At 34.8% G+C, this 18,738-nt stretch overlaps 1 non-coding gene across 1 annotated transcript; it reads right to left on the bottom strand.

The window, feature by feature from the left end:
* Nucleotides 1–5,254: 5,254 nt before the first annotated feature.
* On the bottom strand, nucleotides 5,255–5,344 carry Trnay-gua (transfer RNA tyrosine (anticodon GUA)). Its single transcript is given in 2 exon segments — nucleotides 5,255–5,290; nucleotides 5,308–5,344. It is a non-coding gene; the product is annotated as a tRNA-Tyr (tRNA).
* Nucleotides 5,345–18,738: the final 13,394 nt, after the last annotated feature.

Here is an 18,738-nt window from a genome sequence, read left to right as displayed (position 1 = left end):
ATGATAGTTGAAGGTTTAGTGTTTCTATCCTTTTTCTTAAACTGACGTTTTTGTTTCTTTCAATTGACTCTTTTACAGCGGACATCGTGGCAGGTTCAACATATCAGAAATGTTAAAGTGACACTTCTTCAAAATCAATACAGACCCATGCATGACAAAAATCAAATTCGACTAATACACCTTTAACTACTTACTAAATAATGCATTTATGGAAACTATTAATTACTGATAAAAATATTGTAACCGTGTATTTAGTAGCAGAAAGCGCAAAAAATATTAAATGATGGGTGAATGCTAAAAGATTTACTGTGATATATTTTCGTTTCATAAGATAGAAATAACATGTTTTCTGCACCTTTATTTCAAATTAACTCGGCATCCTTCATAAGAATCATTGTTTTTTATATTTACACGAGGGTGTCTCCTTGTATATCATCCTCGGCACCCCAGTGTATTATAACCTATATATATATATAGGTTATAATACACTGGGGTGCCGAGGATGCTTGTATATGTGGTTGGGCTCGAATTCACCACATCTTGGATGAAAGGAAGACGCCATGGACCTTTACCACTAAACTCTTCGAAACTTCAAAATTCCGGTATTAGCCGAAGCATTCGGAATGTATATTTTGCTCATAGACTACACACATATAGTCTTAAATTAATATTTGTTTGCCTCGATTTTCAACCAATGACAGAGTTTATATGTGCTAACTTGCATCGATTTGATCTTGACAACATGCTGTTTAATTGACTAAATAACTTGCCAGAGTTAAAAGCATATGCTAAAATAACATACTGCCTTAACAGGAAAAAACAAACAAGTTGAAGAATAAAACTGCATGTCAATTAAAGTAGTGCTTTTCTCCCCGACCTAATAGTTTATTTCTGCAGAAACACCAGTATTCATGACCCAATTAGAATAAAATGTTTTTCTGTTAAAATAATTTATTTAAAAACTGCGTTTCTGACTCTAAAGAAAGAAGATAAAGCAATTATATCTACACCAAAGTATTTGATAGTTGTATCGACCATCTGTACAAAAGCCGCTGTAGTGCCAAACTAAAGCCCCAACGGATTTTTGCTAAGGTGAATACAAATAATTATTTGCTCCTTGTGACTGTTGAAATCGAATCCAATGGATAATTGTCAGTGACAATAATTAACATTTACTCATTGTTAAAAGAAAAATGAGCGTCTCTAAAATCTTGAATGCGCTTATTTAAAGTCTTTCTATGCCAACATATAAGCTTTTAGACATCTAAAATGTCTACTACTGTGAATATGTACTGTAAAGGATACTTAGCATTCATAAGGAGACAAGACATCATGTTTGAATAGGAATATGCATGTATTTATCTTCCGGGCAATGTTCAATGTTATACTTCGAATTACAATGAACTTAAGAACTTGGGAGTCAAAACGTGCACCAACATTTGAATATTTCAAACGGATCGATTTTTGGAAATAAGTGCATTTCGTACATAATTATAATAAACTTTACATGTGCATCAGTGCGGACATAATAGACGGATTCTATTTGTTGCTGACGTTCATGTTTCATACTGAAATAATTAATGAAAGAAAATAGGGAATTTGATCTATTACATCAACTATTTACCAAAACGTTGTGCTGCTGCTGTTACTGCTAATGCTACAGTTGCTACTATCGTTGGTGATGCCAATACAAGATATGATGTAGTTTCTAGAGTATAGTATTCAGTTTAACTAAAGATGAAAAGTTACAGTGACATTCTTTAAATAAATCATTGACAAAAAATTGCTGCTGCTGTTGCTGTTAAAGCTGTAATTGATACTAACGCTGATGATGCTGATATAAGATATGATTTATTTTTACAGTATATTATTTAGTTCAACTACGAATTAAAAAGTTACAGTGACATTCTTTACATAAACCATTCAGTGTTATTTACCAGTGCATAATCCGCCGAAATCCAGCCAAGAGACAATTAAGAAGATATCAAAGAAATACAGTGTTTAATGAAGGAATTTAGAGTTGACATATGGATTTCATAGGATCAAAGGTACGCTATGTTTATTACAGAATTTGAAATATTTATTACATTTTGGCAAATAGTTAGCAAAATCTGAAAATGCCCGAGGTGTTAAAGCTATGGTTTCAGGGCTGATACTATGTTAAGAAATATTAAATTTATTTTGATGTTTCGCAGATACTCCTAAGTGTAGAGTGTGATTGTGTCGCTGTCTTTGACGACCCTTTGATGTATTGCGTGAATTTTAGATAGTTTACCTGGGCATAACAAAGATTTTACATACAAGTGTAATGCTTAAGATAATTTGAATACACTTTAGAAAGATAACCATAGTGAACATATCGAGATTTACTTAGTCCTTGCAAAGTCTGAATTATTCATAGATGTTATACATATTATTATGATGGTTGTTTTTAAATGAGCAATTTTACTTCAAAGATCAGAATACATTAGATGGCCAAGTTTCAGCAAATTCAATCGAAATGTTAAGCCAATGTATATATATATATATATATATATATATATATATATATATATATATATATGGGTATGTGTTTTGATATAAAAGTCATTAGCCAATATTTTGTAGTTATATGCCACTTTTGTAATACCTTTTATATACATTTTAATTTTGTGATATCGATGGTCATAAATAAATCAATTCTATAAATGTGAAGATATCCGTTTCAACGTTAATGATCGGTAATTTTATCGCAGACTAGTTCGTTTGATATAAAATTTCATCTGGTCTAATTAAATCAATAACTAATAATGAAATCTTGATTATGTCGTGTGACTAATATCTTAAGGATTCAAACTAAACAATAGATGAACGATATGCTGACATATTCAGTATTTTATCGGAATGATATCTTTTCCTTGTTTAACGCAGTCGTCTGTCTGAACATTTATTATAATGAGGCATTTAGAAGTACAAAACAGAATAAAAATGACGTGATGGTGATAATAATGATGATGACGACGACTACGACGATGACGACGGCGCCGATGATGATGATGCTTATGATGAAAATACTGCTGCTTCTGCTGATGATGATGATGACGACGACGACGGTGATGATGATGACGACGACGATGGTGTTGTTGTTGTTGTTGTTGTTGTTGATGATGATGGTGATGATGATGATGATGCTGTTGCTGCTGCTCATGGTGAACGTGATGAATGGATTTTTAAAATAAATGTATTTTAAGATCTCCTGATTTCATATCATATCACAGAGTTCTTGCTACAACTATAATTAAAATTGGCTTTGAAAATACAATTGCTTAATAATGTATTTCGTAAGAATTTAAATACAACCCAACACCTCATCTACAATTTTCTTCTCTGTAATATGCTTGTTAATTCAAACGCAGTTTTATTATACCTGACAAAAAACTATAATGATAAATTATAGAGTACTATTTCATTAATCGATCATGTACCATGAATTAACAAGATTTTGAGGTACAAGTTTGATTTCCGATTTACACCGGGCCACATCGATACCTATAAATACATGCAATCAAGTCAAAGATATATGATGATTTTGCATGAAAAATACTATTAAAATATGGAGATATTTGCTTAAGTTTCATTTTAATTGACGACAATTTATATGAGTTTTGTTACTAATGACTTCTCGTTCTATTACAAATGTTAACTGCGGCATAAGGCACTAATCACAAATGTTTTAGTACGCGATTTATACTGCCAATCTGTCTTACTAATATTGTTTATGTTTTATAACACTGCTTAAATAGAAAATCATTGATGTTGAAAATTGTTCAATTAATTACAATTAAAGGGACTCACTGGCAAATTTGATGATGGCAACGACTTTTTTTAATTTTGTTCAAATTTAGTTATTTTGCTTACTTTTATGAACAAAAAATGAACATAATTGCGTGAATCCCAACTCAAATAAGTTCATTTTCAACAGCGTTACTAAAGTTTTTTAGCACCCCTCCCAATTATTTGGGTAGTAATTTACAGCAGGTGCGGATCTAGGGCTTGGCATTAAAGGGGTAGAACTTAGGGGTGTAACCTTTTGTTGATTGCGCCCATCTTTTTTCTCCTATATTAAAATATAAAGTAAACTGAGACAATTTAAGGGGGGGGCACAGGGAACGCCCCCACCCCCGCGGTTCCGCGAGTGCACAGAAGAGCTTCATTTTGACATGTTTATGATGTTTTATCATTGTGACAGGCATTTTGTCCACGCATTACACGACAATATTTATTGCCGATGGCATCTAGATAGATAGATAGAAAGATTTATTTCGGCAATGAGTGCATAACATGGACAATCAAAACAACATGTACAGTAAATATACAATATTACATACATGCATATATATGGATGTTCCATGCCCTGCACAACAGCACCAAGCATAACTAAAAAAGGGTCACAGAAAACCCTTATTTTCATTGAGGTCCTTATGCTGACCATATAAGACGTGAATCAAAAGACACTTTAAAGGTACTCGCTCACGTTTATAGGGTCAGACATCGTTTTCTTTTTATTTCGTGTGAAATGTGAACAAAATGCTTGTAGCAATGTTTAAACATCTACAGCTGTTCCAATTAGCCCTATTTTATTTTTAATTAATTATTGTACAGAACTGAAGAGAACAGAACATTTTATTGTCAACTTGAACATGTACAGTTCTTCGCTGTTACAATAAAGTAGTAATAAGTGTAATAATAATAATAATAATAATAATAATAATAATAATAATAATAATAATAATAATAATTGATAATAATAATAATGATAATTGTAATAATAATAATAATAATAATAATAATAATAATAATAATAATAATAATAATAATATAAATATTTGGAAAATATGACAGATGATGCTCTATTTTGACGAAAAGCGTTTAGTAGAAACGCTTTTGAAAATTGAAGCATTTGGCTTGGATTTGCTAAATTCTGTTCAAATGAGTATCTGGCAGTTGGTGTTTGGTCTCTGTAAGCTTCATACACTTAAAAGAAGGTGATAGCTTCATGTAAATGTGGGTTTTGTATTTTTTAAACCTCACGTTTTCATGAAAGAGATAATATTAAGTGTTTATTTTTGGTATTATAAACAAATAAATCGGCTGTCCTGAGACATCATTGATAAATAATCAAGTAAGCTTATAAGAATTTCGTCTAGTTAAAGAAAACAAAGATAAACTTATAGTAAAAAAATAAGAATGGAGATTAATCTTAAAAACGGAATTGTCCCGCGAACCGGATTTGAACCAGTGACCTAAGGATGCCTGATGTATTAACCACTACAGTCCTCCGCTCTACCAACTGAGCTATCGCGGGAGATGGTTTTATTTTTTAGTCAGAATCAGGTGAATTCAGCCGCGTACTCGCGTACAGGAAGCTACGCCCCTGAGTGCGGGAATTGCTATTAGATATAGACGATTACTGTCGGTGCAAACTATCTAATAATTTACAATTGGCAATTTGAACGCATTTAAAAAAAACCCAAACAACTGAAAATGTTCATGTACATCACATTCTAAACTTCCTCGGTTTTTGTCTGATGTTAAGACTTTAGAAACTAATCTTCGTAGGCTCTTAGTTTCGGATAAATATCAACAGTTAATTTTAGTACGTTTTCATCAAATAAATACGGTAAGTCCAAATATAGACAGCGTTTTTTTTATTAGAAACGGACCCTACACGCTGACGTTCAATCTTGATTAATCTTGCCTGGATGAATGCGTAAACGTAATAATATTAATATAAGTTGAAATCACAATCATTTGAAGCAAATTTCCTCCTTCTTTGGTGACATATGACATGTAAACCATTTAGTGCGAATTACCCTTAAAGCTGCACTCTCACAGATTTACTGTTTTTCCAACTTTTTTTTACTTTTTTTTGTCTTTGAATGAGCAAAGTTTTGCGTAAATATCTGCAAACCAGTGATAAAAGACTGCTGACAAAAAATCAGATCGCAGATTTTCATATTTTCATTCCATAATTAACGTTTAATGGCTTAAACCGTTGCATACGGTTTAAGAAAAATGCATAAAACATCAATTTTTGAACTTAAATATAGAAATCTGCGATCTAACTTTTTGTCACCAGTCTTAAATAACAGGTTTCCATGGACTTCGCAAAAATTGGCTCATTCCAAGACAAAAAACGTTGTCAAAACGTTCAATCTGTGAGAGTGCAGCTTTAAAACATCATTCTGCGTATTGCTATAACTGTATCCCCCCCCCCAAAAAAAAAAGAAGAAAGTGAACTGTAATTAACAGAAGTATGAGCATAGATTTTTAACATCCCGAGCAAAACCATAAATAATTACGTGAAAAAGTAATATGTAAATAAAATGACAACAAATAATCGATAAAATTTTGAACATAACATTTTAAACTTCACTTTCCTCAGTTTGAGGTAAAAAAATAGATACTTATAATTTAATCTTGAGTAGTAAGCTATTTCAACTATTTTAAGTATAAACAAAAACAAACACACATCACATGTTGTCTGGTTCCCAGCGTACTCTGCACAACAAGAGTTATGAAATGGTAAGGGCAGGTAACCCAGGCTAACATTACATGAAGACGCAAGACAAAAAATAACAAATCGGTAAATGATTATCATTGTAGAAAAAATGCCTATAAAACGGAACTAAAATGAAATAAACCAAAGTCTTTAAGAAAGTGTTTGAAAATACTGTCATATTTGAGTAAGAATGTTGACGTATAAAATTAAAGCAACCAAATCGAAAAATGAGAAAAAGAAAATAATCGAAAAAGAAACCTCCCGCGAACCGGATTTGAACCAGTGACCTAAGGATGCCAGTTTGTTATACCACTACAGTCCTCCGCTCTACCAACTGAGCTAAGGCCATCGCACACAAGACTGTAGTGAGCAACTATGAATTAAGAGAGCCATTTCTGCTCACCTTTTTTTTTTTTTTTTTTTTTTATTTTTTTTTTTTTTTAGGCTTGTGGAGTTCCTTACCATACTGCATGTCCTTCCAAGATGATTTTACAGATAAGCCACATGTTCCAGTAAAAGATGCTAACAATTGAAATAAATCAGCACCTTAAACCAAGAAATTTGTCACTTTCTGTCAAAAAAGCTCCCTCAAGTCCTTTCCATCCATTCCAGTTAATTCTGTAAACTTGCATATCCTTGGATTCAATCCTTGTTTTGTCATCTGCATCTGTCATGGTTTTAACTATTAATCCAAGCAATTCTTAATAATGTAATCAATTTCCAAGCAGTATAATACCACAATGATTCGGGTATGTTAAAATTATGAATTGAATATAGATAATATATTATAAGTGGATTGAATAAAATTTCAAATTATAGAATGTATTCAGTTATGAGGTTAAAGATCCATAAGTGCATACATTGTTTTCTTAAAAATTATTGCAAAACCAAAATTTTCCTCTGCTTTTCAAGGGCTTGGAACCTTCTTGTGTTGCCATTATGTCACATAAGCATCGAATGTCTTTGCCATATGGGATTTAAAAGCACACAAGGCAGCATTAAAATTTTTGTTTGCACTGATTAAATGTCCAAAAAGAAAGTTAAATTTTTCACTGTATCTAAAATGTCCAGAAGTATGTTGAATTTAGCACTGTTCTTAAAATTTTCAAAAGGAATATTATGTTGTTCCTGCCACAATGAGGAGACTTTCATGTATGAGAATTGAAATTAAACATTTTTTTTCTTTAATTTTCTTCTTTCATTCATCTGTTGTTGTATAATATTCTTCCATTGTTCGAAGGTGATTGTTTCAGAATTTTCACAAAATATGTTGAACATGAAAGATTTATGTTTTTGAGAATGTTTTCGATTGAGTCCACATTTGCTGCATTTTATAAAATCGGGTGTGTTGTAGGATCTTGTAGTTTTGGAAGGTGTTTTTGTAGTTTTGGAAGGTGTTTTTGTAGTTTTGGAAGGTGTTTTTGTTGTTGGATCTTGTAGTTTTGGAAGGGTTGATGGTGGTCCTGGAAGAATGAACAATTTCTGCTCATCCATGATGACAGGATATCTAATTATTTGGGTTTCTGGTGCTGGCAGTACTGGCCGAATGGAGACGGATGGCTCTTGGGCATTGGTGGGCACTTTCCTCTTTCGATTCGGCCTCTTAAGTGCCAGGCCAGCAGTACAGGAGGGGTTCGGAAATGAAAACCTTGGCGCCTCACTGGATGGCAGCAGTATAGGTTTTTGGCGGGCCTCTGGCAAGCCACTGGCAGTCATTGGAGGCTTAGGCAGGTTTATTCCTTGCAAGAGCATCTTCTGCTCTTTCTCCTTGTCCTCCTTGTTGTACCTGAAATACAAACGTTACACAAAATTATAGAATATTATAAAAAAATCAACCAATAATCAGTGACCAATTCAATTCCTACACAGAATCTCTGAAATGGCTTTGTTTTTATTCAATGATGATATCTAAGAAGTTTTGTACAATTGAGACAAAATAGAGGTATCACTGATGGTAATGAATGTATCCCTCACAGGTACTTACAAAATACACTGAAATTTGACGCACACAAAAATCGAAGTCAATAACATAGACTTTTTGTTTTCTGAAAGAACATAACATGCACCATGCACAACTAATAACGATACTGATCACCTGTGGGATGTTTCAGTAAATTGTATCTATGGGTTCAGGAGATAAGGCGCACACAAGATTGCATATGCAGACTCTTTGTATTTAGTAAAGTAATAAAAAAATCCCATAACTCTACTGAATATTTTTTGCAAAAACTTACATGCCCCATGCACAACTAGAGTTACAACTGATTCCTTGAGTAAAAGATTCATTGAATTGTGTCAATGGGATGAGGAGGTATAGTGTGCCCAGGATTGTGTCTATATAGTATATAGTTACAAAAACAACTCTGCATTTTTTTTGCAAGAACCTTACATGGCCCATGCACAACAATGGTTACTACTGATAACTTGTGTGAAGTTTCATTACATTATGTCAAGTGTATGAGGAGATTAGAGTGCGCACAAGATTTTGTCTACAGATGGACAGACAGAGAACTGGAAACTATTAAACCCCCTTTTCAACTTTGTTTTGCATGGGTACAATTACGATTCATGGAGCTTGAAATTCATTTTTATTACTTACCACTGCTGTAGTGTTTTTTTATTTAGCAAAGGCAGTTGAATCTCTGTCCCCTGCATGGCCTTCTGTGACTTCACTACAACCTGGCGGATGTTGTGGAAAGCTGTGAGGACAAGACGCCATCTTGTCCACACACGTCCCTCACGCTTCTGGTCGCCAGGATATATTGTCAAGAGATGCTCACAAGTGGCCTCCGTGTACCTGTTACAGTTTGGCCACTGTGCTGGACTCTGGTTGGGTCCTAGGAGAACTCTGAGGGAGTGGAAATGATAAAAACTGTGTAATTGAAATTGACATGGAATGAGATATTATATTCATATATCAGTTTCAGTCATACAAGAAGAATCAACATACAACTAATGCAGAATATCTTCCATCACTTTTTTACCATAGATAAGAAGGATTATACATCAGCACATTCATTTGCCTAGTTAGATATCTTTTTTAATGCTGGTCAAATAACTATAGGATTGGTGTTACTTAGGCAAAAAAAATAATCTGTGTTTCTGATTACGTATCAATGCCTTAGACTTAAATTAAAAATGTGGAAAAAAACTCAATTCCTACCCTACCGAACATATTTAGACTGTTGTCCGAAACACATTATTATTATTTTAGCCTTTATTGACCACTACTTTTCCAATTTTCTTAAAGGCTTACATCACAATATGTTCCTACTTACTTAGTTATACTCTCCACCCCTGGAGCAACATGTTTTCCTCTTCCACCGAACTTCCCTGTCCATTGCTTTGTTTTGTACCTCCTTGGAAAGATGGTCCTTTTTTTGTCAAAGCTTGACAGCTGTGCCCACAGGTAGATGAGCTGCTGAACCTTGTTGTCAGATAGAGCCCTCTCATTCCGCAGCTCAACTAGGAATTTGGCAAGGTTCAGCACTTTATCATACCCTGGCACATTGTCTGGTCCAAGGACCTGAAATACAGGTATAGGTGAAATACAAATATTTATTATTAATTAGATTGCAAAAAATGGTAGAGTTGAGACCAGAATCAACTTAACTTTACGGATGCATGTGATTTTGATAATTTACAAAGTATTTGAGCGACTTTGTGAGTACAAGTGAATTTGAAGCCGGCAGACCACAATAAGTGTTTCTAGTTTTAATTGGTTTTGAATATTTACTGATCTGCTACAGATGAGCTAAAAATTATGGTAACAAAAGGAACACATACATCACTGCTGTGATCTGTGATGCTTGAATCTTCCAAGGAGGTCACATGGACATTGGAGGATGGTGTCTTGGTGTTCTCTGGTGGTTCAAAACCTGGAAAGAAGAATTGAATTATCTTTAAATCACAAGCACCGCAAAGACTAATGCATATATATGCCCAACAAACAATGTAAATGTTCATGTATAAGTAGTTAAGTGGGAGGATAAAATTAAGAACAGAAATCACTGAAATAGAAATTTAAAAATAGCCATCAGCCAACCATATTTAATTTAGTCCGGGATAAAACTGAACTAGTATAAATTCTATAATGGGATAATTGTTCATAAATTACCTAATGGTAGGTAAACTACATATAAGTCATAATCATGTCCACTAGCCTGCCTGGTAGGTAAGCAAAATGTCCCAATTCTAACCTAGAGCCCTGGGTGAGGCATATGATATTCCATGACATTTTGACGGACAATAATCCATCCAAAGTCAATTTTTCTCCAGCTCTGAACTAAGATTTAAGTATTTGATTGTTTGTTGAGGAACAGTACTGATCAGTACCCCAGAAGCGCTGGTTCGGCAAATTAACTGCTCTTTGTAATTAAAAAACTCTTGGAAAATGCCATTTTCCAAAATGGTGTAAAACCCAAAACAACAACAAACAATCATGTTTACATATATATGATTGCACAAATTACCTTCCACAGTATCCATTGCCATTTGGCGGTATTCAGCCTCACTTGGTATGTTAAGAATGGGCATTGGGGCCGTTTCTGGGGGAGGCCTTGGGGCAGTTTCCTCTGGAGGGGATAGCAGGGCAGTTTCTTCCGGAGGTGTTACAAGTGGCATTTCCACAAACCCTTCATCCTCTAGATCGTCTTCCTCCTGCTGATCATCATCCTCCTCCAGCTGCTCTCTTGTCTTTTCGATACTAAGAAGTTTCTGGCCTGTTTGTTCATACAGGTACTGGATTCCGACCAGCTCCCCTATAGAAATAAAAAAACTTAATAAGTATGAAGCTTACAATAATTATATTTACAATATTTTACAAAATACTGCATGTATTCTATATGCACCCCCACACCTAAAATTGAAAGTGATGTTCTCTCTTTTTTTCTCCCATGAGCAGCTTTTACATGTAGTACACAGAATCATGGTAAAGCTTATCACTAATACTGTAACAGTGTCAAGGGAACTCATTTGAATTTAAAGTAACACGGTTTCATACATATATCATACAGATTAAGTTTGATTTAAAATAACATTAGATTGGGTCAGTGAATTCATTTACACATACCTGTATACTTCCCAGGTGGTTGAAATTTTGGGAAGAATGGCTTCCCGCAGAGATCCTGCCAAAGCGTGTTGGTCTGGTGTTTCAGGGGACCACTGTAGGTCCTTGGCATGACAGTTGCTTGGCTGTTACTAGCAACAGCCTCCTCAGCCCTGTCTGCATTCCACCTGAAGATACCGTCCAGAAGGTAGACTTGAAAGTTTGTGTCCTTTGCGAGACTTCCTGCAATATGTTTAAAGAATTGAGTTAATGGATCCAGGCACATATTTCATATGTACCTTATAAGCAAAATCAACACCTGAACAGAAATTCAGAGTTCAAACTTGTTAGATATTGCATGTTTTCATATGGCCACATAACGATCTGGAAGCTACTTAAATAATGTTATTGATGTTACTAACATCTACATGTTTGTCACTTATCATTCAAGAAAGGATTTGAGAGTATAATGCAGAAAAAAGTTTACTTAATACGGTATATTGGTTTGATTTGATTATAAGCTCTCGAAGCCTACAAGATGATCGACCAACAGCTTCCTCACCATGAATCAGTGAGAGACAAATGGTCCTCAGACTCAATGTCAAGGATCAATCACTAGGCAAAAGGGTTGCTGCCCTAAGTGTGACTTGAACCAGCCAACCTGACTTTAGTAGCAAGGTGCTATACCTATTAAGCCATTGTTGACAGCACATACACCATGACAATATTATAAACAAGTGCTTCAATTTAAGATATCAATACCTGGAATGAACCTGGCCATGTGCAGATGAAAGTTCTCTAGGGAAGTTGACCCTCTAGCGCACTTGTATACTGGCAGCTCTATTCCTCCTTTCTTCACAGTGGAGACCTGTCTGTAAAGTCTGATACCTGGAGGGTCCTGAAGGCAGGCAACATGTTGACTCTGCTTGGCCCAGATGTCAGACATCTTGATAGAATCTATCAGGGGTACTCCACTAGTGTCCAGCCCTACCAAATATAAAATTAACACTTTTGTATTGTAATGACTCTTATGTTCACTAGCAGGGCCAAGTTTCAACACTATTCAAATCAGAAAAGCCAATTTGATGAATCAGAGCTTAACATTAACCATTGAAGCCACTAGGCTAGTCGGACGTGTAGCAACAAAAACCACTTGCGTGAACCAAACGTTTACTTGTTCTAGTATTCCTCTCTGCATGCTTGATAAAATGTGAAAGATTTTAAAGAATTTATCAATAGATATCAAGTGCACATGACATCACTCGTCAAATTGCACACCAGATGAAAAAAGTGACTAGTAATAGTGCAACATGGTTTTTCATAAAATCGTAATTAAATGAAGAATTGTACCATATCAACAACCTCTTTAAAATTAAATGGCCTTAAGTGAGAATTTCATTTGTCCCATTGGACTAGGAAATGTTTAACTCTTCCTGTCCGACATACTAATTTAGTTGTCCTGGACTGTCTGACTACCATTGTTGTAAAGCCCTGTGGATATTAAATGTATCACATAAAATAAAAAATGACAAATTTACCTCTTTCACCTTCCAATGAAGCAATCAAGTCTGTGATGTGTTTTGTTGTTTCTTTTGTGCCCCTCGTCGCACGCTTGCAGTGGCGATTCACTTCATACGGGGTGATACGTTTAATAACATCATTATCGGATGGATTTGGAACACCCTGAAGTAGAAGTTCTTCTCTCTTGGCCCTCATCAGACGAGCATAGTCGTCTTCATCAATCTTAAAGATGCAACGACTAAGCCTTGCCATGAAGGGTCCGTAGAGTTGGTGTTTGTCTGTGGTGCATCCGTTTGGAAACCGCCGAATGAAGTGCCATATGTCAAGTCTGAAACGGTGAAGATAAATTCCATAAATATACCGAACAAACTATACCACAAAAATTCTACTTCTGTATATAACTGTGAGCAAATTAATTTCCAAGCACTTGCCTTCACTTTCTTTTCCTCCATTAGACTGTTTTATCAATTTTTTTGCTGTATTTAACAGTATTTTAGTCATACAACAGCAGTGGGTTAACCTACTCACACTTTTTCTGGGCAAGCTTAGTTAAACTAAGCAGTATTCCAGTAATAAGTGCACATACATGTACTTATGCCAGTAACTGACAACTGCCCTACTTGAATAAGAGGTAGGGGGAGAATGGCCAAAGAAATTATTTCATGACCAATCCCAACCCAAAATATATGGCCAGACTGAGGCTCCAACTCACAACCTCAGGGTTGAGAGTCTAACACTCTACCAACTCTACTTCAAGAGCAACTGATATAATGTGTCATAGACTACGTACTTCACATGAAGGAATGGCCAGGCATCAAAGTATTTTGTTACACACTGCCGGCCACAGCAATCTCTGTCAGTGTACAGCACTTTTGGTGGGGGGACTGCAGCATTCCTGTACCTGGACACAATGCCGTCCAGCATCTTCTTTATCCCTTCCCCCTCGCCTTCAGTGAGCACTGACATGAGCACCTGACCATGCTCATTCCCCACGTTTGTGGCCCACATCGCTGTACCTCTACTTGAACCTGCAATGTAAAATGCTGAATTATAACTTATAGCATATGCTAGAAACAGTATGAATCTTGAGCACAAAACAAAGTACAATCCCAAGCAATTGTATGAAAAATCTTATGCTGGAGTAATTTTGATACATTGTTCTCTATGTATGATTTTAAACTTGTAATAACTGATTTGGCTTTATTTTGACATCATGTACGGAAACATCAACTCACCCTTTAATGTTAAAAGGATCGTTTGACTACTGTGTTCATTCTTTAAGCTAATAACTATACAACCATTATAAATCTTATTACATTGAATAATCATTCAAAAATTACATAAATAAATGTGGTAGCCAAAAACAAAACCAATCTGTAGCTTACCTGCAAGCTTATTTGTAATTTTCTTAGTAGAGTCTATTTTAAGTATGTCCCCAGTAACCGACGTCAACTCTGCCAGCTCATAGTCAAGTCTTGAAATGACGTCCAGCTGGTACACTTTCATGAACCAGCGGTGCCTGGGGATGTCCATTACTGGCGCTGGCTCTACAAATGCTGGGATGGTCACCAACCCCTTGGCTGCAGACTTTTTGAAGGCCATAAAGTTGGCGGCATACTGGCGGCACTTATCTAGGTAGGTCTCCCCATGATTCTCAGCAATCTGAGAAAGATCAGTCAATGTTATCAACAGACAAAATAGTGGCCATAATACAATGATATATTTTTGGTTCAAACAGGCAGCCAGACACCAATATTTAAACCAAATTAGTGCAGTCTAAAAGTGCTCATTCTCATCTGTATACACATATTAACTTATTTAGGTCATAAGATAAGATAGTCAGGCTGAAGATTTAGTCCTACGGTCTTCTGTGTCAAAATATGATTCAATAATTAAATAAGGCTCATTATTCAAGTTTTGGATAATGTCTAAGCATCTGCAATGCACTGACAATGACAGAAACTGCTTTAATTCCACATTAACCGAAGGATTGAAAGTTTACAATTGGTTACATGTATATTGTTATACCTGTTTGCAGGCTAGGCTACTGCTGTTTCCAAGTGTCCTCTGCCGCATCATCCTGACAACCTTCAGATCGCAGGCGTACCTGTCTGTCAGGATACAGGGGAACTTGCTGCGCTCTGTCAAGTCAAGTTGCTCCAAAATACTCTGGCTCCAACTAATCACCTGTAATATAAAATGGCGTTGATTCATAACTTGAACTTTTTTTATAGAGAAATAAGTCTCCCTCCTTTTAATTGGAAAATCTCACATAATTCATTATGTGATGATGTCAAAGTAATGACGTCATTTCTTAATTTTGAGCCTGGCATCCTTGACGGTCTGTTTCATTAACTGAATCTCGAACAAACGAATGTTCTGAGTGGTAATTTTTACAGTTTCATTAACTGAATCTCAAACAAACGAATGTTCTGAGTGGTAATTTTTACAGTTTACAGTGACTTACCAATTCCATTTCAGTGATATTTCCCTATGAATCAATCATCAGAAAGCATAAAATGAATTTCTTAAATCAATAGCCCTTTGTATAAGTATTCTTTTCATATTTGTAGTCTCGTGATAATTAATAAATTTATGTTTATTTCAGGATCAATAATTAAACTAACCCTTCTTTTGCACTTGCTGCATTCATAGTCTTCTCCCACTATAATATAGTAGTCGTGGACGTCAAGAACCATGCGCGTCTTCTGGTGAACTCCATTGTTCACTAAGTTTCCTTGACATCCAGAGTGTGGACAGATGAATTGGTACCGAAACAGGTGTCTTGGCATCCAAAGAAACAGCCTATGCCCGAAGAAGCACTCCTGTTTGTTCAGTACACCTGAAGTATAAATATGACATGAACCGCATTATTAACAAGAGGGCCTGCTTAAGTTTTAGGTTTGAATGACAAAGGTAGTTTGTTTGAGGATAAATATATTCATGATAAGTACTGCTAACTTCAAAAATCTTTAGCAATTATTTAAATTCATATATTTTCGGTGAAATTGGTTACTGCTTTACTATTTGTGGTACTAAATGAGATCATTAAAATAACTGTATAAGTAAAATATTCCCTTATAGCTACCTTCTGCTATGGTAGAAATGGTGAAATCAATGCTTATAATTGATATCGAAAAGCAAAATCAGCATGAAAATTAACATCACACTAAACCAATCTACATGTTGCTTGCTTATAGTTTAACTATTATTTATAAATCTGTTTAAAGTTGCTGGGTATATGCATTATGTATAACAAACAGTATATTTTTGGTCTGAAATAGGAACATCTAATCTGAAAACCTCTCTAACAAAAACATGTCAATCCCCTTTTTTCTGGTCCAAGCAAGTTCAGAGGTTCCACTGTACTAAAAAAATAATAACTAAGTACACAAAGCCAATTAAGTCACTACAAATACTGCCATTGCGCCCCAATATACTGCTATTAGTAACTTTCCATGTTTAAGGAGACATGACTCAGCCAGACTAAACAAGGGGTAAAAAAAATGTAGCTAGTATACTATGGTAACAGCATCAGACCTAAATCGAGTTAAATTTATGAACAATTGATTACCTCTGGATATGCTTGGCTGAGGAGGATCATACCACAGCTTGGTTACTCTGTTGAAGTCGAACTGTGGACCTCTGGTTGCGTAATGGAAGAAGGTCTTGGATATCCAGTCTTGGTCCACAGCTGGTAGTGTCTTCTTCCACTTCTTAGTCATTGGTATTTCATCCCCTGAATTCACAGAAAATAAATATAAAAAAATGAAATTAATGGATATAATCAATTTAACATATGTAATTCAACACAACTATGAACAATTATACAGGAAAGTGTTCATTATTTATCACAAAATAAAATAAAAAATGACATTTAGGTAAAACAGAGGTCCCTTGACACAATACCTTGTGAAGAAAGCTGCTGGGGTGTATTCCTGTTCTGGTCTGGAAATGAAGGTCCCTGAGTCGGTTCTGGGGCCGGTTTCTGAGTAGTAGATCCAAGAGAATCCAGAGACAAATCCACCTGGGTCACAACCTGTCCACTCTCACCAGATACTGTAATAATATCATAACAAATGTGGTTTAACCTGGAAAAATAATAGGAGTGCATCAGTGCACCAAGTATATTATTGTTTGTATCTGTACTTTTCTCTTGGTTCGATTTTTTCTATTTGGAATCTTTGATTTCGGTTTAGTGATCTTAGCTGCTTTAGACCATTTCAGGTATATCAAGCAATTAGTTTGCAATTGTTAATTCTTTACAATTCTTAAGTCAACTTTGTTGCTTAACAACTAGCCCCATGATGGCGAAATTAGATCCAGTCAAATGGAAAGCTTTTGATTGTCCAAAAATATTTAGTTAGAAGTTTTCACCATATTATTTGTCTAGTTTGCAGAATTTTCACAGAACATTTATCTATGCTCAAATGTTTTAGTTTGACAGATGATTTTAAAACCGAAGGGAAATAAAAATCAAAACCAGTAGTAAGTGAAAGCACACAGGTTAGCCTTTAACAATGCAGCAAAAAATAAACTAGGAGATAATTGATTTCTATCCATCATTAAGATGCAATAAATTTCCTTTTTGGCTAAATTAATTGTATTTAATAACGAATATATGGGTAAAAAATGTATTTCATATTAAATAAATTGGATATGCAATAAATTGATATTTTAATCCATTAAGTTTCATTGGAGTATAAAACAAACAAAAAGTACTAAAACTGCTTAGTTTCGCAAGTTGGCAAATAACTAAACTTGTAAGGAAGCCTATATTTGTGAGAAAGCAAATAAAAGAAGAAAGCAAACACACTGGTGACAACATGTACTCATCTACATCTACAACTAAAGAGTGAAGAAGCATATATATTAGAGGCATTACATAGATATAGACAAAATCAATTAATAAACAGCAACACCTTCTGTTCATTTTAAAATATGTGGAACACTTTGCATTGTTAATACCGAAATGAAATGATAGGTCAGACATGGATTCTTGCTCCCTAAACAGATGCGCAACACACACACACACAAATGACACATTGAGATATTGGTTGAGCCTCTAATGGCACTTTCTGTGATTGAAGGTGCAATTTGCAGTTTTACTGTTGCTTAGGTTTCTCAGTCTCCATTTGGATCACACATTCCTATATAGTCTTTTAACTGCCTGTTTTTAAACAAATAAACTTATCTATTACATTTTTTCAATGACTTATCGGAATATTAGAGTGTACTATAATTAAAATATTTACATTGAAATATATCAAAATATATTATTTCACTGGTAAGAAATTGTAAAATGGGTGAAATTAGTCAAAACAGGAAATAAAACAAAAAATTGTTTTACATGTAAGATAAATATCCAATCTGAAATCGTCTGTAACACTACCTATCACCTAGATAATCTACCACCAAAGCTACAGATATATATCACCACTACCAAAAAAAAAAATTGTGACCAATCCAGATTATTATAATGCAAGAAAAGTATGCTTACCGATACATATGCATTTTAAACAAGATGAAAGCACATCAAGCAAGACAACAGAGAGTATTCTTAGAGTCAACAGAAAGACTCGTGGGTACTAGAATAAGGTTATGGTAAATGTGACAAATGACTCTTTGT

This window comes from Mya arenaria, chromosome 9 (assembly GCF_026914265.1).
Source record: "Mya arenaria isolate MELC-2E11 chromosome 9, ASM2691426v1".
Lineage (NCBI taxonomy): Eukaryota > Metazoa > Mollusca > Bivalvia > Myida > Myidae > Mya > Mya arenaria.
Note: the sequence above shows the minus strand (reverse complement) of the source record. Positions and strands in the feature narration are given on the sequence as shown.